The sequence below is a fragment of the Equus caballus genome, chromosome X (assembly GCF_041296265.1).
Source record: "Equus caballus isolate H_3958 breed thoroughbred chromosome X, TB-T2T, whole genome shotgun sequence".
Classification (NCBI taxonomy): Eukaryota; Metazoa; Chordata; class Mammalia; order Perissodactyla; family Equidae; genus Equus; species Equus caballus.
Window position 1 is genome coordinate 10,975,475 of NC_091715.1, and position 19,099 is coordinate 10,994,573.

General features: G+C 39.0%; 1 protein-coding gene across 1 annotated transcript in view; it reads right to left on the bottom strand.

The window, feature by feature from the left end:
- Window positions 1–7,647: 7,647 nt before the first annotated feature.
- The window catches only part of FANCB (FA complementation group B), a 70,831-nt gene continuing 59,379 nt past the window's right edge, over window positions 7,648–19,099 (bottom strand). Inside the window, exon 12 of the transcript XR_002805319.2 lies at window positions 7,648–9,289. The gene's annotated coding sequence lies outside the window, so the exon portion shown is untranslated. The remainder of the gene's footprint in view (window positions 9,290–19,099) is intronic.

Genomic DNA, 19,099 nt, shown 5'->3' on the forward strand with positions numbered 1-19,099 from the left:
TTTAAAGTATATACGAAACAGAGAAGAAAATGAAGCAGAGACTTAAATCTATAAATTAAAAATAAAGTTAATTTGTTCATTTTAAGGTTTTTATAAACCCACCTAGTATAAATAACAGAAAGGAAAAATAAATGGAGAAGATGAGACTTTAAATGAGGAAACCAAGAATAAGATAGGAGAAAATCAAAAAACAAGACAAAAATAGTAATAATAATTAAAAATCAAATTTATAGAAAAATGGAAAGTTAATATAAGATTAAAAAACTGAGATACAGTGAGAAAAGCAATAGAAAGAGAAGCTAGGAAGGTATGAGTAAAAGGTGAGACTAAGAATTAACAGAAAGAAAGGAAAAATCAGAGGTGAGGTCCTAAGTGAAGTCATGGGGCTGGAGCTGCATTTGGCTGAAGCAGCGAGAACTTGCCTCCTGTGGACTGAGATCCCAGGACCCCTGTATTGGGGTCCAGGCAGGAAAAAGGACACCACACAGGTATTTTAACAGAAAAGATTTAATCTAGAGAATTGATCGAACTCTTGTCAGAGAACTGAAAAGACAAAAGGAGGAAACTGAAACAGCAACCCACTCCTATGTAAGAGGTTAGGGTTATTGGAATTTAAAGATTTGCAGGAGGAGCCCCATGTAATTGGGACCCAAACCTGGGGGCAGGGGGCACTGCCAAGCTGGTCCTGGTATCTCGGAGGGGTAAAATGGGGCGAGTTCTAGGAGTGTGGCAAGTACTGAAACCAGCTGCCACTGTTGCCATTGCTGCGGTGACACTGACTGACAGGAGCAGACAGGAAGCAACAAGTCCTTTCTTCTCCGAACCTTGAAGTCTCCCTCCAGTGCCCCCCACTGGCAGAGCCTAAGAGAGCATCAGCCAGTAAAGGTTTACAAAGTCCCATCCCCAGCATGACAAAGCACAGTGCTGTCCAGTCTGGTTGTCATTAGCCACAAGTGGCTATTTAAGTTTCAATTTAAACACATGAAAATTAAATAAAATTTAAAGTTCAGTTCCTTGGTTGCCCTAGCTACATTTGGAGTGTGCAGTGTGGCTAGCGGCTACTATGTTGGATAGCACAGCTGTAAAGAATGGTGAGGCCCTAAATCACACAAGAAGAAACACAAATCATACTGGCAAGTTTCATCTTCTACGTGTGTCTGCAGACCCAGAGAAACCATCCCCAAGCCAGTAAAGGCTCTCTTTCTTCAAACAAATAATAGTATTATGCCATTAAAAAAGACTTTTCTCCAATATGATAATGGTGGTAGTGGTGGTAGTAATAGCAATATTTTATTGAGCATCTACATTTAGAATCAGATCCTGTACAAAGCATTTTGATTTCAGTATTTCATTTAATACTACAACACTATGATCTAAGAACTTTTTTGATCCCATCTTACAGATTTAGAATCTGGAATTTAGGGTGGGTAAGGAATTTGTCAAAGCCACACAGTTCACTGCAGAGCCCTTGGCTTAATCTCTGGGATATGTTGTCTAGGCTGTCAAAGGGAGCTGACATTTCACAAGGAAAAGATTTTATTTGCTTGTCATTGTTCAGTAGAACATTATTTTCTTGGAAAGAATAAATTGGACAAATAAAACCAACAATTAATAATGGCACTTAATAACATAAGGAATGACAACAATGAAAGTAATTTCAGTTTAATAAAATTCACTCCCAGCAGACTTTTGCAACAACCCAACAGGGAGGAATAAAGTTTCTCTCTGGTTTTATGATGAGTCATCCCACTTCATCAGATTCAATGTTTGGAAATACCTTGGATTGAGTGCTTCACCTTTCAGTTGATGATGTTTGCAAGATGATTGCTTAATTTATGGGTAGTGACCAGAGCTTCTTGTGCCCTCATTTTCTGTAGCATTAACACTGCAGTTATCCAAGTTATGCTAATAAGAAGCAATATGATCAAGACATGATTGGGTCAATCATTAGCTTTGTGATATTGGAACAGTTATGAAATTCCTCTAAGCCTCAGTTTCCTTACCTTATAGGATATTGCAAGGATTAAATTAGATCATGGATATACGTAAACAATCTAGAACATTCTTTGACATGTATAATTGTACTATTATTAATGGATTTTAGGTGGCCTTCTAATAGAAGCATGTATATATTCATGTGTACACTCAACAAATGTTTGTTGAATGCCTAATACGTGCCAAGCACTATTCTAGGTTCTTGGGATATATCAGTGAACACATCAGATAAAAATCTGTGCCATTATGGAGCTAATATTATATCTATTTAGCACCCATTCCATGAAAGATATTAACTCCATTTGTCACAAATATAAAAAGGAATCTTCCCTATCTTTAAGAAATTTATATATTCCATTACTTTAAAAACTTATAAAACACCCTCTTAAAGGAATGACATTTATTAATAAATGCAGTATTCCTGGAAATAGGAATTAAATGTGTAGTGTGAAAAAAATGCTAATTTAGATATCTCTGCTTCTAACTTGTATTATCAATTATACTCTCTGAGCTTCAGTTTTCTTACCTGCCAAGATGGGAGTAGGGTCTCAAAGGTGTTTTCAGCAATAAAGCTGTATTTTCTATATGTCTACTATAATAATACTAGCAAGACAGGCCAAGTTTATGGAGAGTAGGAAAATAACTTCATATTTAATATCATAGCCACAGGCACTAATATCATGTATAACTTAAATTGAGATGCAATCTTATGAGGGATTACTTAGTTTTTCTACTGAAGATAACAAAAGCAGCTGTTTGGCTTGTCTCAAAAGCAGAGTCTGAGACAAGGAGATAACTTCAGTAGAGTGTTGGTAATTTCTTTGAAAGAGGATCCCAAGATGTTGTAGTGAGAGAAAGGGACAGTGAGACAGGGGAGAAAACCAATGTCAGGGTGCACTAATGGAGTTGTTACTGCAATTAGGACCCAGTCCCATTAGGACTTCTGAGAAAAGACAGAATACCTGACAGAGCAATCCATCCAAAGGAGAGGAGGCTGGTGCATTTTTATACTGGGTCCCACCCACAATTGATTGAGAATTGCCCCCAAGGGCATCAACAGCCTCACCTTCTAAGTTTAGCAGACTTTCATAGCTTCAGCTCTGAGAAGGCCATGAGACAGAAAACAAGGTGTGAGTTTAAGGTGTGACACTGATATGGGTTGAATTGTGTTCCTCCCAAAATTTATATGCTGAAGTCTTAACTTCCTGCACCTCAGAATGTGACCTTATTTGAAGATAGGGTCCTTACAGAGGTAATCGAATTAAAATGAAGTCATTAGGGTGAGCTCTAAGCCAATATGACTGGTGTCCCTATAAACAGGGGGAAATTTGGACACACATACAAGCACACAAGGAGAATATCATGTTAGGATTGGAGTTCTGCTACCACAAGCCAAGGAACTGCCAGAAGCTAGGAGAGAAGCCTGGAACAGATCCTTCCTTAGCACCTTCAGAAGGAGCGTGGCCTGCCTACACCTTGATTAAAAATTTCTAGCCTCCAGAACTGAAACAATAAATTTCTGTTATGTGAGCCACTCAGTTCATGGTACTTTGTTATGGCAGCCTTAGCAAGCTAATATGGACACTGTTGTGACGAATCTGAGCTCACAAGAAACTGTGCAATACAGCTGTGGTTGAAACTAGAAGCAAGCCAGGGAGGTGACATGGGTACCAAAGATATCTTCTATGGTCTATGGACAGTGGATATAGTGGGGCTGAGACATTAGCCTGTTGTTTCTCAGCTTCCCCTAAAGAAAGAGTGAGAGGGGCTGGCCCCGTGGCCGAGTGGTTGGGTTCGCGCAGTCCGCTGCAGGCGGCCCAGTGTTTCGTTGGTTCGGATCCTGGGCGCGGACATGGCGCTGCTCGTCGGACCACGCTGGGGCGGCATCCCGCGTGCCACAACTAGAGGGACCCACAACGAAATATACAACTATGTACCAGGGGGCTTTGGGGAGAAAAAGGAGAAAAATAAAATCTTTAAAAAAAAAAAAGAAAAAAAAAAGAAAGAGTGAGAAAGCTACAACCTGCAATGGCTAGAACTATAACCTAAACTGTCAAAATATATGTTCTATGTGTTCATTATATTTAAAGCAGTGATAAACCCTCCTATTATCCTCTTAATTGTTAATATACCTTTTCTTCCTAAGGCAGCCATTGAGATTCTGTGTTCTCTTTTATGTGAACAATTACATTTGTTAACACATTTGAAAAAGGGATATTTTAACAGCCTGATTTCCAGAGCAGCCTCCATTCCTTCTAGGGCATGAATGACAAAAACAAAAAGTAGACGACAACTGTGTTACACCTAAAAATCTTACATTTATATTCATAATATTTTATAGTGGAAAAGGTTTAAAAATTGTAATAAATTCACCAAAAATGTGTCATAGAACTGCTGAGGAAATTGGGAGCATGAGTTTTTGCCTGAAATTTGAGATTCTTTAACTGGGTCAGGAATATCTTGCTGAAAGCACTGCTTTCAGACACTGTCATTTTGTACTTTCCTTCCAAAAGCATCAATCTCAAAAGAAATATGTGTACAAATTAGTGAGAGGACTTTTTCAAGACACTGAATACGTTTGATCTAAAGAAAAAGTCAGGCTCTCCATGCAAGCCAGTCACTTTATCATGCCCTACTTTGGTTAGAACGTGACTTTCCCTCCCCACATGGCCAACTGGTCCCTCCCTGAAGCTAAGCAATTTTCTGGGATGAATATATACATTGAACCCTGTTGGCAAACAGACATCAGGGGCTGAGTTTCAATATCGATGCATCATGTTAATAAATTTAACATATTGCCTTATTATAAAAGGAGCTGTAATTTGTTGAAAGTTAAAAACACAAAAAGTAAGTTGGAAATAATCTAGACATTTTGTCATAAATAATATTTCCATTTATCATACTGTAAATTTAAAACAAAATGTGCCATTTAGGTTCTATGTTGTTGGATAAAGAATTTAAAGTGCAGACTTTTTCTAAATGAATGCTTCTTACTTCTTTTTTTTCAGCTTTATTGAGATATAATTGACACATAACATTGTGTACATTTAAGGTGTAAAATGTGATGATTTGACATAACATATGTATATATTGCAAAATGTTTACCACAATAAAGTTAGTTAATAGATCCTTCACCTTACATAATTACCATGTTGTTGCTGTTAGAGTGAAAACATTAAAGTTCTATTCTCATAGCAACTTTCAAGTATACAATACAGTATGGCTACCTATAGTCACCATTTGGTACGTTAGATCTCCACAACTTATTCATCTTACAGCTGAAAGTTTGTATGCTTTGACCAATATCTCTTAACTTCCCCCACCCCTCAGCCCCTGACAACCACCATTCCAATCTCTGTTTCCGTGAGTTTGATGCTTTTAGATTCTATATATAAGTGAGATCATACAGTATTTTGCCTTTCTTTAACTTTTTTCACTTAGCAAAATGCCCTCAAAGTCCATCCATGTTATCACAAATGGCAAGATTTACTTCTTTTTATTCTTGTTACAGTATTTTATGTAAAGTTTATTTTGTCCTATATAAGTATAGATACCCCTGCTCTCTTTTAGTTTCCATTTGCATAGAGTATCTTTTTCCATCCCTTCACTTTCAGCCTATCGGTGTCCCTGAAGCTGAAATGAATCTCTTGTAGGCAGCATATAGTTGGGTCTTGTTTTTTTATCCATTCGGCCACTCTGTGCCTTTTGATTGGAGAATTTAATCAATTTACATTTAAAGTAATTACTAATAGGTAAGGACTTACTATTGCCATCTTGTTAATGGTTTTCTGGTGGTTTTGCAGTTCTTTTGTTCCTTTCTTCCTCTCTTGCTGTTTTCCTTGTGAACTGATGACTTTCCATAGTGGTATACTTTGATTACCTTCTCTTAATCTCATGTGTATCTACTATAGAATTTTGCTTTGTCATTACCCTGAGGCTTACTTGAAACATATTATAAATATAAGTCTATTTTAAGCTACTAAGAACTTAACTTTGATCACATACAAAATTCAATCATTTTACTCCCACCTCTACATTTTATGTTTTTGATATCACAATTTACATATTTTTATATTGTATCTATTAACAAATCATATAACTACAGCTATTTTTAATAATTTTGTCCTTTAACCTTTATACTAGAGTTAAGTGGTTAACACCCCATCCTATTACAGTATTAGAGTAAATATTTGAATCTGACTCATACTTATCTCTACCAGTGTGCTATATCTTTTCACATGTCTTTATATTACTAGTTAGTATACTTTCATTTCAGATTGGAGAACTTCTTTCAGCATTTCCTGTAGGGCAGGTCTAGTGGTGATGAACTCCCTCATCTTTTGTTTGTTAGGGGAAGTATTTATCTCACCTTCATTTCTGAAGGATAACTTTGCCAGGTAAAGTATTCTTGGTTGGCAGTTCTTTTCTTTCAGCACTTTGAATATATCATCCCATTCTCTCCTAGCCTGTAAGATTTCTGCCAATAAATCCACTGATAGCCTCATGGAGGTTCACTTATATGAGAGAATTGTTTTTCCTCTTGTTGCTTTAAAAATTCTCTTTGTCTTTGAGTTAGACAGTTTTATTATAATGTGTCTTGGAGAAGACTGTTTTGGATTGAAATTTGGGGGTGCCTATTAACTCCATGAACTTGGATTTCCAAGCATCTCCCTAGGTTTGGGAAGTTCTTGACCATTATTTCTTTAAACAAGCTTTCTACCCATTTCTCCCTCTCTTCTTCTTCTGGGGCTCCAATGATGCATATAGTTTCTCTTAATGTTGTACCTAAGGCCCATAGGCTTTCTTCATTTCTTTTCATTCCTTTTTCTTTTTGTACCTTTGATTGGATACTTTCAAATGATTTATCTTTGAGCTGACTGATTCTTTCTTCTCTTTGGTCCTGTCTGCTATTGAAGCTCTCTATTGAATTTCAGTTCAGTCATTGTTTTCTTAAGCTCCAAAACTTCTGTTGGATTCTTTTTTATGTTTTCCATCTTTTTTGTGGAACTTCTAATTTTGTTCTTGTATTGTTCTCTCGATTTTGTTAAATTATTTATCTGTGTTCTCTTGTAGCTCTCTGAGCATCATTAGAACAATTATTTTTGCATTCATTGTCAGGCAATTCCTGTATCTCCACTTCTTTGGAATCAGTTACTGGAAGTTTATTGTGTTCCTTTGGTGGAGTCATGTTTCCCTGATTGTTCGTGATCCCTGTAGCTTTCCACAGGTGTCTGGACATTTGAAGAAGTAGTCACCTCTTCCAGACTTTATAGGCTGATTTTAGTAATAAAAGACTTTCATCTATGGGTGGGGACATGCTAGAGCATGCTATGACCCTGGGTCTAGTGGTGCAAGGTTCCAAGTGCAGGGGTGTGTGGTGACTCTGAGTCTGAGGGTCTGTAGTGACTCACTGGTTCAAGCTACTGGGGTCTACAGCATCAACAACTGTGTGGTCCTTGGTGAGCACTGTGGGGGGCCTGCAGAGGCTATAAGAACTGTTGGGGTACTCTAGGACACTGTTACAAATGTATTTTGTGTATAAGCAGGTGAGTGACGTGCTCCTGTTTACATGGAGCCAGGCAATGGTCCAGGGTGAAAAGTTGAGAGTTGGAACCAAGGCAGTAGAAATGGGGAGGAAGAGGAAAGGTTATATTTTTTAAGCATTTTATTGGCAAAATCAATAATTTGTTGACTGACAGATACTGGGGATGAAAACTGAGGGGGAAGAAAAAGAATGAAAGATGATGCAAAGGTTTTTAGGTTAGGTGACTGAGTGATGTTGCAGTTAATTAAACTAGGAGAACACCAGAGGAGAAAGGATGAAAGGAAAGATAAGGACTTGAGTCACCATATTGAAGATGCCTTTATGAGACACCTTTGAGATATGCAGTTGGAACCATGGATTTGGCTCTAAGGAGAAAAGTAGGGCTACATATACTTGTTTTCAAAATTTTCTCATTTAATGTCCATAACAACTCTGAGCTGTACATTATTTTGACTTATGAGGACAGCGATATTCTGAAAGACCACATAACTCCCTAAAAGCCACATAGCTAGTATGTGGCAGAACCAGAATTCAACTAACTCTCACTAAACACAAAGTCCATGTTCTTTCTTTTGTGTTTTGCTGACCCTCTGTAAGTCATGGCAGGAAATGGACTCTTCCAGGAAAAACCTGTAGAGTGAGGAGAGAATAGGCACAATTTTGGGTATGATGAAAAAAATCTAATGTAGTCTGTTTGTAGTTTACATTCCAAAAGGGGAATGCAAATAAAGGGTATGATTGAGGTGGATGGTAGTGACCCTGCTACAGTGATTCTCACACCTAAGAATAGCTGTTATTCTGCTTCCTAAAGAAAATTTCTTTAGGCTTTTTTAGTGAACGTGCCTTTTTGACTTTGCAAAATAAAAAGAAATCAAGAACACTTAGGTAGCAATAAGAGAAAGGGTGTCTTGGATCTCCAGCTTCTCAGTTTCAATACAATGCTTTAAATGGTGTCAAGTGGCCATTAGATTTTCAACTTGGTAGTTGACCACCAGCCAGATACATCTCTATTTTAAATTTAATACATTTGTAGCTTCTTTTACTATATCTCTGGAGAAGAAGCTCTAACTTTAATCTTAGTTTTCCTTTTCAACAAAGTGAAATACAAATTTTGGGGTATATACTGAAAAAGATAACTCTACTCTCCATTAAATGTTTCAGTATTTTCAAAATTAATGCATTCACTCATATAGTCAATGAATCTTCATTAATAAGACACTGCCCTTGCCTTCTAGTTGACTACAGTTTAGTTGGAGTCCAATCTTTAAGGGTCTTAAATCATGAGTAGTTTCAATGAGAAGCCAGAAGAGAGAGAGTGGTAAAGATGCAGACCAGCCCTTGAGGAGAAAAGGAGATGATATGATGCAGAGCACAGGGGCAAATATTAATCTATGAAAAGGGGACATCAACTCTTCAAGAATAACAGCCAGAGGAGAGGAAAGATTGCATTCAAAAGTAGTGTGATGATGAGCAAATTGAGGGAATTTATGTCTAGTGTCTTCTATTATTTTTATTGTGGAATTTCCCTCTGCAAATCAAGAGGAAAGGTTCAAACAAGCACAGAATTTAGAACAATACTATGCATTTACTCTGTCCCAAACACAAAGACGTCTACACCCAAACATGAGAAAAGAATTACTGGAGCTGGGAAGTCAATTCTGAGTGCACAGAGGAAAGGGCCAGGTCAATGTAATATGGTCCAGGTATGCAGCTCACTGATGAAGGGTTCGATTGGACATGGGGATGAAACTGAAAAATATTGAGAAGTAAAGAAGATTTAACACTACAGATCTGTTGCTTCAGTTAGACATTTGACAGGTGCCTTACAATACAAATAAGTGGTCAATATCCCATTAAGTACTTAATAGGCAGGTATTTCATGCTTTTTACTGACAGAAGAGTAAAGCAGTACTCCTTAAGCTTGGCTTCATATTGGAATCACCTAGTATGGTAGTAATCCATCACTATATAAGAAATTACTGCAAAACTTGGTAGCTTAAAACAACAAACATTTATGATCCTACAGTTTCTGTGGATCAGGAATTTGGGAGTAGTCTAGTTGGGGGTTCTGGCTCAGCATCTCTCATGAGGTTGCAGTCAAGATGTCAGCTTGGGCTGCAATTATCTAAAGGTTTGACTGCGGCTTCCAAGATGGCTCTCTCACATAGCTATTGGCAGAAGGCTGCATTAGTCACGGTTCTCCAGAGGGGAACAAATAGAGGAGATATATATATATATATACATATATGGAATTGGCTTACACAATTATGGAGGCTGAGAAGTCCCAAGATCTTCAGTTAGCAAGCTGGAGACCCAGGAGAGCCAATGTTGTAGTTCAAGTCCAAGTTCAATAGCCTGAGAACCAAGAGAGCTAATGGTGTCAGTTCCAGTCCAAAAGCAAGCAGGCTTGAGGACAAAGAAGAGCAGATGTTTCAGTCCATGTCCAAAGGCAGGAAAAGACTGATATTCCAGTTCAAGAAGTTAGGCAAGAGGAGTTCCTTTTTACTCAGTCTTTTTGTTCTATTCAGGTCTTCAATTGATTAGATGAGGCCCATCCACATTAGGGAGCGCAATCTGCTTTACTCAGTCTACCTATTCAAATACTAATATCATCCAGAAACACCCTCACAGACACACCCAGAATAATGTTTGTCCAAATGTCTGGGCACCCTGTGGCCTAGTCAAGTTGACACATAAAATTAACCATAACAAATGCCTCAGTTCCTTATAATGTGGAACTGTCTCTATGGCTGCTTGAATGTCCTCATGGCCATGGTAGCTGGCTTCCCCCAAAGCATGTGATTCAAGAGAGAAAGCCAGGAGGAAGCCTCAAAGTGTTTTATGACCTAGTTTTGGAATCACACGCAGTCATTGCCACCATATGCACTTGTTAGAAGCAAGTCACTAAGTCCAGCCCACTCTCAAAGAGAGAGGAATTAAGTTTTACCTCTTGAAGAAAGGAGTACCAAAGAATTTGTGGAGGTATTTTAGATCTGGGGAGCTTTAAAAAATACTGCCAACTGGCTACCACCCCTAGTCATTCTGATTTAATTGGTCTGGAAGTTTTAAAAGCTCTCCAGTTGATTCTAATGGGTAGCTAAGGTTTCCCTTTATCATATGCATTCACTCTTGTGTCTCTTAATACTGTAAGCTCTTAGCAAGCAAGCACATAGCCCTGTGATTTGTGCTTTGCCAGCCCTAATATTGCACCATAGCATGCAAGTGGGTGTGAAAACTTCCTTTGATAAAGAACTCAATTTCATTAAAGAAATTTTTAAAATTCAAAATACTTTTCTTAATGCAAAAAAATAAGCAATATGTTTTACATAGAGGCATGATAGTCAAGAGAAGAGCATTTAAACCCAGCATTTGCAAAATCATATGTATTACAAAACAAGGATATAAAATAAAACAAATACAAGAGATTTCTGGCTAAGTATGAAGCCTAAAACTTATAAATAAAAGCTTAAGGAAGCAATACTTTGAACTTATAAAGGATCAGATACTTATTGATAATTCATGACAGAATATGACCAAGTCTGACTTTGCAGTGATGGTTAGTTTTATTCATCAACTTGGCTAGACTGGAGAAACCAGTTATTTAATCAACCACTAATTTAGATTGTATGTGTGATTAACATATACATTCAGTTGACTAAGTAAAGGAGATTTCCCTCGATAATGTGGTTTGGTCTCATCTAATGAACTGAAGGCCATAAAAGCAAAAACTGAGGTTTCTCAAAGAAAAAGAAATTCTGCCTTGAGACTGTAACATCAACTCCTGCCTGAGCTTCCATCCTGCCAGACTGCCCTACAAATTTTGGACTTGCCAGCACCCACAAACATGTGAGCCAATTCCTCAAAATAAATATTTTGGGGCCAGCTCCACAGCGAAGTGGCTACAGTTCTGCACACTCTGCTTCAGTGGCCTGGGTTTGCGGGTTCAGATCCTGGGTGCAGACCTACATCACTCATTAAGCCATGCTGTGGTGGTGACCCACATACAAAACAGAGGAAGACTGGCACAGATATTAGCTCAAGGCTAATCTTCCTCAAGCAAAAAAAAAAAAAAAAAAAAAAAGAGGAAGACTGGCAATGGATGTTAGCTCAGGGTGAATCTTCCTAAACAAAATAAATAAATAAATAAATAAATAATAGGGGCCGGCCTGGTGGTGCAGCAGTTAAGTTTGCATGTTCCACTTCAGCGGCCCAGGGTTCGCCACTTCAAATCCTGGATGCGGACCTATGCACTGCTTGTCAAGCCATGCTGTGGTGGGCATCCCACATATAAAGTAGAGGAAGACGGGCACAGATGTTAGCTCAGGGCCAGTCTTCCTCAGCAAAAAGAGGAGGATTGGCAGCAGATGTTAGCTCAGGGCTAATCTGCCTCAAAAAATAAATAAATAATAAATCTATATATATATAAATTTATATATATATATATATATATATATATACACATATGGATAAATACATCTGTATATATCCTATTAGCTGTTTCTCTGGAGATCCCTGACTGAAACAGATTTTGGTGCTTGGAAGTGGGGTGCTGCTGTAACAAATACTCAAAAATGTGGAAATGGGGTATTTTCAGGAGCTTGATAGATAGAGCTTAGATTGCCTTGAAGCGACGGTTGGTAGGAGTACGGATATTAAAGGTGATTCTGGTAAAGGTTCAGATGGAAGTCAGGAACACAGTAGAGAAAGCTTCTATTATCTCAGAGAATACATCTATCACCATGAACAGAATACTGATAGGAATATGCTTTTGGTGAGGTCTCAGATGGAAATGAGGAAAATGTTATCGGACACTGGAGGAAAGGTGATCTTTGTCATAAGGTGGTAAAGAACTTGGTTGAATTATGTCCTAGAGTTTTATGGAAAATATAACTTGTAAGTGATGAACTTGGACATTTGGGTAAGGAGGTTTCTAAGCCAAATGTAGAAAGTGTGGCCTGGTTTCTCCTTGCTTCTTATAATAAAGAGCTAAAGGAAAAGGATAAATTGAGGAAAGAATTGTTAAGGAAAAAGGGACCAGCACTTGATGATTTGGAAAATTCTCAGCCTATTCAGATAGCAGCAAAAGATGAGAAAGTGTGCTCTGGAGAGAATACCAAGGGTGTGGCTGGACAACGGAGTGTTAAAGAGATTGGACATGTGATTTATGGATCCAGTCAAACATTTCAGCAGAAGCCAAGAAGAGAGATGGAGTTATCCAGGAAGGATCTGTGGAGAACCCTCATGTCTAATGGTTCAGACTCCTCTTGAATTTCATCAGAAGACTGACAAATTTTTGAGAATTTTAAACCAGCAAAAACACAATCAACCTGGACTGAGAGGGACACAGAGGAGAACACCATGTGAAGACAGAGATACGTAGGAAAAATGCCTTGTGAAGACGGAGGCAGAGATCAGAGTACTGCATCTACAAGCCGAGGAAAGCCAAGGATTGCCAGCAAACCACCAGAAGTTAGGAAGAGGCAAGGAAAGATCCTCCCCAGGGCTTTCAGAGAGATCATGGTCTTGCCAACACCTTGATTTCCGACTTCAGGCCTCCAGAACTATGAGAGTATAAATTTCTATTGTTTTAAGCCACCCAGTTTGTGGTATTTTTTTTACAACAGCCCTAGGACATGAATACAGGAAGTATCGAAAATAGAGACTGACTAGCTGAAATTTCCTCTTACATTGAACCTATATATATTCTGCACCTGATTGGGGGAACAACAGATAAATGTTTTAATAAACAATTAGATTAAATTAACTAAATAATTAAGTAATTTCATTTAAAACTTGGCTTAAGACATATTTGAAAGTCATATTACTTGTCATTTTGTCCTGTTTGCATATGCCTTGATCTCTAATTTCCTCTCTTTCCCTCTTGCATGGTTGCAAAAATGCCAAACAATATTTTTGCATATGAAATCCAATGGAATAAACAACAGTGTTCTCTTGATAAACATCACTGCTCATTAGTAAGGGATTTAAATTCTGCACGGGCTTTGTTTACACACTCAGCCACTAATTGTCAGTTAGTTTGATACGCACAGTGAACAACCACAGAGATGGAAATTACCAAAGCAGAAGCACCACAGTGATTAGACTGACCCCCAGTGTGGCTGCTGGAAGCATTCTCAAATGGTAGAGCCATAGCATAGGCTTCCAAATCCCAGTGACCAAAGTCACTGGAACCCAAAGTCATCGGCCATTCCAGTCTCTGAGTTTGTGCTCTGTTAATCAGGCAACTTTATTTAGCTCTTGGAAGAGTCGGAATTGAGCTGCATTGCACACTTTCTTTCAGTTCTTTAAAATGCAAGCAATCGTATTCATCAGATCCCACGGACCATGCATAGCTCCCTCCCACAAATAGCTGTTTCTTGGTAGGGAACATGGCTCATCTTCATCTACATACAAACAAATACCTGAGTGAAAAGGAGGCAGTTTTGGCAATAGGATTAGAATAGGATAAACTAATTAGAGTAGAAAATATCAGAATTCTTGCCATGTAGTAAAGGTAACTATTTCATGAACCTTCTTTTTCACTTGCTTTTTTCACATGTTTGTGTATGTGTTTATGTGTATTAGATCATAACAAAACTGTGTCTCCTTCTTGGGGGTCATGTTTTTAAAGTTTGCAAAACAGCTCTAGGACACGATCATGATTTCTGAATTCCCTTCAATCTAAAAATGACCACTGGCCTCTTGCACAGTTAACACAGTCATCCCTCCTCCACTTCTTTTTATTGACACCATGTCCTCAGGCCAATGGCACTGGCATCTGCCAGAAAAAAAAATTCCAAAGACTCCAGTCCCTAGGAAACACAACAAAAAGGGCAAAATGGATGATAAGAAGAGCTTTGTGGTTTGCTCTCCTTTAAGAGCCCTGTGATTTCCTTGAAACCCTGGGAGTGTGGCCACATGACTTGTCTTCCTCTCTTTCTTGGGGCATATTTAGGTGCTAGGGTCAAAGATAAATGAATTGTGGCTTCTCCTGAAGGATGCTTCCAGACTGAGAGCAAAGAGGGACATTTAAGATAATATCATTGTGAGCCAGCCCTGATGGTCTAGTGGTTAAAGTTTGGCACTCTCACCACTTCAGCAGCCTGGGTTCATTTCCCAGTCACAGAACCACAACACCCATCTATCAGTTGCCATGCTGTGGTGGTGGCTCACATAGAAGGACTAGAAGGACTTAGAACTAGGATATATAACCATGCACTAAGACTTTGCGGAGAGAAAAAAAAAGAGGAAGATTGGCAACAGATGTTAGCTCAGGGCGAATCCTTCCCTGCAGAAAAAAAAAAAAAAGATAACATCATTGCAAAGCAATGTTGTAAGTGCTTTGGTGAAGGTGTGGTTAAAAAAAACAGGATAGCTGCTACTAAGAATAAGATGTTCTTAAAAGATAACTAGGAGTTTCCCAGTCAGAGAGGAGGAGGGACGTTCCAGGCAGAGAGAAGGGAATACGCAGGGTACATGTAGCACGTCCATGGACCTTGGCATATTATAGGATGGCATAGCATCATATGATACAGCTGAAACATGGTGTCACATGGCAGAATGTTGACCATAGGGTAAGGAGGGAAGGCAGAGATCAGGTCATAGAGGGAAACCCTTGGAGGTTACACTAAAGAGTTTGGGCATCATCCTGTAGTCATGGAAAATCAATGAGCAGTCTTAAGCTGTAAAAACAAAAAATCAGATTTGCAACACAGAAGGGTCATTTTGTAAGGAAGACAAGGCCACTTGCTGAGATCAGGGATGGTAAGCTATTTGGAGGCAGGAAAGTTCGAAAGAACACTATTACCATAGACCAGGTAAGACATGGTGGGGACTTTAATTAAAGTGGTGGGAAAGCAGAGGAGAGAATGGAAACAAGACATTGAAGAGATAGAATCAAGAAAATCTGGAGACTAGTGAAGAAGCAGGAGATGTCTTAGATAACTCCCATCCTTCTCAATTGGGTGTCTACGTGGGTGGTGGTACTATCAATTAGGACAGGAATGTGGGAGCAGAAGCAACTCTGTGGGAGAGAATTAGTTCAGTTTGGGTGAAACTGAATTAACGTGCCTGTAGGACATCCGGGTGAATTAGGATGTTAGATAATCGGGTCTGGTACTCTCTTTCTTTTGTTTTCTAAGCTGAAGGACAATCAAACAACCCAAGAAATGTACAGGCCTTCAGCCAATCAACCCTTTCCTTTACTAGGCAGTGGTTTCTACCATGGTCCTTGGAAAATATTCAGAAGAAGAAAGACTCAGCATGTACCAAATACAAGAAATTCTGGAAAAAGTAGGGCACCAATGCTGGTGTCTTCAGATCTAGGTACTGCTGAGACTTGAATAAATTCTCTTCATTCCAGTATACGGCAACCATTCTTCATTTTGAGAACCAAGATGTTTGCACTGGTGGAAAAGAGTCAGTCAGGTCATGCCCTGTCCTGATCTCACAAATTTGTCTCTGACTCCAAGAAACCTACTGTTTGGTATAAACCAAAAGGATTTGGTTATGAACCATTCAGGCTGAAGCTCTCCTAAAGGGAGTGACTTTTATTCCGAGGGACAAGGTGTGCAGATCACCCAAGGATTTCAAGGCCTGTCTGTCAATTAGCTGCAGGCATGTATGGTGCTGGGGTGAAGCAGAGATGTTTCTTGGATTTCAGCAATAAACTTGGCGCCAGCAAATATTATTGCAGGACAAGACTCCAGTTTAATCTATGTCTTAAAGACTTCAGGAATTCCTTTCGTCACTCAATATTTTAAAATGATCACCACGTGTTTCTTCACTAATGAAGAAATTACATTTTGAAATGTCTTTCTGAGTTAGATTACCTAGTAATAACTCTTCAGGTGTGTGTACATCGGGTGGGGGCAGGAGAGGTGAAGGAGTGTTAAGGAGGAGAAGAAACTCCTGCCAAGTTTTTTTTGGAGGGGGGCACATTGTGTAGACATCAGTAAAATTAAAATAAGAAAAATTAAAGAGTCAGAGGTGAAAATTTAGCACATTTCTGGCTTCAAATACCCATGCTTGTTTTTCATCCACATCATGTAGATATAAAGATATAATTCTGCTGATGTCAGTTAGATTTCATCCTCTTTTCCAAATTCATTACTCATCTCAATCTCTTTGCAGATTGTTAAAGAGCTACCTGCCTCTGCCAATTTTGACAGGGTACCTTGTAGAAAGTAGAGCAAACTCAAAACGTTAGGGCTGCTTCTCAGCTCCACCCCATTTAACAGAACTAAGAAATCAAAGGCTGAGGTTTGGCAAAATGGAGTAGATTTATGTTTCCCTAATCTACAGTTCCAGTCCTGACTTTTTAGTGGCTTTTATATGTCACTCTGCCCACTCAAACTCCACATGCTTAAATTGTACTTATCATCTCCTCCTTCTCATCCTACTAGAGACTTCTCCCTTGTGTCTCTGAGCCCCCACCCTTCCTGAATTATCCTGATTCCCAAAAAAGTAGATGTGTGAGTCTCACTCATAGGCTACATGATTCACTCTTAAACACCAATTTTTCATCTCTTAATTTACGTTTGTGCTTTAGTGATGTCAAGATCCTCAAGAACATTCAAAACCAAGCATGCTAAATCTGTTGGTGCTGGTGTCTGTGGGTCTACAGCTGCCTACTTGACAGCTTCAAGGGGGCATCATTGATACCTCAAACTAAGCATGGGTATAACTGAATCCATGGTTTCCTCTACCTCCACTACAAAATGATCCTCTTTCCTTGTTCCCTTATCTCAGAGAGTGCACCATTGCTCCTTCAACTGCTCAAGCCAGGTTCATCCTCTCACTGACTCATCTGCTCATCCATCTGCCAAGCCCCTTCAATCCCACCTTCTTAACAGCTCTCAAATCCATTTTGCTCCATTACCCTTGCCCTGCCTCAGCCCAGGCATTTTAAATCTCCTCTTGGAGTAAAAGTCTTATAACTTTCTCTCTGACTCCACTCTGGCTGAAACCAGAGTGGTCTTTCTAAAACGTAGTTTTGAGCGGGACATTCTGCTCCTTTACATCTTTCAGTAGCTTCCTTCTGCCCACGTGATACTTCCCAAGAGCCTCCATTACATGGCCCATTCTGACCACTCTGATCCTGTTGACTGCAACTCAACAACTCTCCTATACTTTCACATGCTACTCCTCCTACCCACAAAGTTGTCTACTCCTTCTTATGCTTCTCAAATGCCTTGATACTTTATATTGCTTCTTCCTTGTTCTAGAAATTAGGAACTCCCATTCCTAACAATGTGATAGATTAAGGAAAACACTAACCTGAAAGCATGTTTCTAAAGGATGTCTACCCAGAGTAGATGGAATTTGTTTGGCAGAATTTCTGGTTGAAGTTTATAAAATGAAAAAGCAGGACAGGGTTGAGCTAAAGATTGGGAAAGTCAAACTGTAGTACATACTAGAGTAAGGGGAATTTCGGGTTTCAAAGGAGTGCGGTGAGGAGAGTTTGTTAGAGAGGGAGTGGTAAGGGCTCTGAGAAAGGAGGGAAGGGGATATATGAGCAGAGTGTGAAGATGAAAGAGAGCCAGCATCATGGTGACATGCTGTGGTCTGAGAAGATGTCCACTGAGCAATTCCTAGTAATGAGGATGGCCAAGGGGTTCTTGAGAACTGGAGTGCCAGTGATTCAATTTTATATGGCTTGTCTTGACTATTCTGAGTCGTGATCCCCCTCTATTTCCCCTAAACCTTCCATAAAAATCTGTCCCAATGGCACTGTGTGCTAGTGCAGAGCAGTGCTCCAAGCCAGAGGTGATGTAGTCATGGAAAGAGCACAGCTCGTGTGGAGAGAAGACAACAGCCACCAGGGTCCAGGAGGTGACAGGGAAACAGGCCGCAGTGTGGACTGACCACAAGAAAGTCAGATGCACAGAACTGCCTAGGCAGTTTGGTCAGCATGTTAGATTTTCTATCACCTAAGGGATTGTGTCTCAGGGCAGTTTACTTGACATCAGAGAGAAAGGAGACGCAGTTCCCATAAGGCGGAAAGAACTGGGGATTTCCAAGCAGCTGACTCTTGGGTTACAGTTATAGCTCATAAAATAAAGTTATAGAATTGCTATGAAGTAAATAAATACTTTTGGGTAGGTAAATAAATGCAGTAATAAACATGTTAGATATAAATTAAAATAGATATACTTATAGAGAGGGATGGTAAAAATCACATTGGGTGGTAGACATAAAGTAACGTTACAAGAGTACCGATGATAACTCAAAAAGAAAAGATTGGTCTTCAGTTTCTGGACCCTTAACTTACAAAAAAAGGTATATTGTTTCCAACAGGTCAGAGAAATAATGACATGGTTTTGATTCCAATTATGGAGAAAGAGAGAATGAAGTGTGTGGAAGAGAAGAGAGAGATTGATTACGATTATCCTACAATTTTCACCATTTCTAATCTAGAAATTCAAGAAACTAAATAAAATTTCTATTATATATTACAAAATAGAATTTGCATAATAAGTAGGTAAAAGTCATGCAGCCTGGCATGTCACAATTCAGGACATATTTTAGTACCAACAGAAATCATTTCAGACATAAAAT